This window comes from Nanorana parkeri, unplaced genomic scaffold, assembly GCF_000935625.1.
Source record: "Nanorana parkeri isolate BGI_ZX_2015 unplaced genomic scaffold, ASM93562v1 scaffold2896, whole genome shotgun sequence".
Lineage (NCBI taxonomy): Eukaryota > Metazoa > Chordata > Amphibia > Anura > Dicroglossidae > Nanorana > Nanorana parkeri.
In genome coordinates, this window is record NW_017309164.1 from 83429 (window position 1) to 84888 (window position 1460).

Genomic DNA, 1460 nt, shown 5'->3' on the forward strand with positions numbered 1-1460 from the left:
GGTTGCCCCGCATGCTCAATCTCTCAAGGCTGGTTGCCCCATATGCTTAACCCCTCATTGCTGGTTGCCTCATACACTAATCCCTCATGGCTGCTTGCCCCATACGCGCAATCCCTCATGGCTGCTTGCCCCATACATTTAGCCCCTCATCACCGGGGCAGATCTGTTGATGATTCGACTTAACGAGCAGGACATAGTCACAAAGCTGTTTCAATTCTCGTGAAATGCGGTCATCATTCCATATGTGTAACACATGGACCACCATCTGTAAATGAGGTAGCTGGCCAAATGCAGCCCGTCCTCGCTGCCCACACAGAATCTGACTCTCCGATGACATCGGTTGGAATAAATTGTATCGCCCGGGACAAAACATGCACAAGGCCCCCCAGACTGGCCCATCTGACGCTTTCCACCCAACACAGTGCTTAGTTGTGGATCAAACAGGTCAGTGTGGACGGGTGTGGGTTGACCATGTGTGCGCTTTGTCCGGAATAATAAAGTTTATTCTCAAAGTGTATGGCCAGATTCTGTGATTCCATATATGTGCTCTGATGTAGCAGATTTTTGGTGCCGGTATACCTCCCCCCTCCCCCCCCGAGGAAGGCGCGGAGAGGATAGAAAATATTTCTACTCTGTAACTTATCTGGATTTCAAGTATACAAATGAGCGCCTTCTGATCATGTGATCACTCTGTCAACCAGTCTCAGTGCTCCCTTGTTTTAGAATCTTCCCGCGTATCGGGAACGCATGTTGTGGTGACACGCATTACCATACATTCGCGGGCGTTTGTTTCCCTCATTTGTCGCGCGTCCCATTTGTTTTCAATGGGTGCCACACGCGCGACAAAAGTAGTATAATCTGCTACATGCACCCCGCATTTTTCCCCCCATGTGTTTGCGCGTGTTTTAATACGCTTGGCTGCGTTTGGGGTGACATTAAAATTTAATGGCACCACAAGCACGTTCCGTGGGGCAAAGTGCACGCTTTTTCCAAACTTTACCACACATTCCCAAAAAGCGATGGTGTGAACGGGGATTTAGGGCTCATTCAGACGGGCCGCAGTCTCCACCGCCGCTGCGCATCACTGCGCTGCGCATCACTTTCCATCAATTTTGAGCTTTATCATTAACCTCGGGCCATGTCAATGGACACATGACAAGCATGGACATCTCTCAGCCTGGATGTGGGCATTGTACCCTCTGCTGAGCCTTCCTCTGTAGACATCCTCCTCCTCTTTTTATGGATGCAATAAAGGGACAGCGGCGGCCCGGAGGGGAGAACACAATGCAGAGTGGGAGAAAGATTGCCTGAGGATGGGCTAATTACCCTCTTCAGACTGACCATTCACAGCTTATAGGCACTTACTGAGCGGACAAAGAGACTCTCATCACCGGAATAAGTGTGAACACCATAACCTGCCCAAGGGCCACCATACACAGGAGAAGGTGTGAACCAAGGGC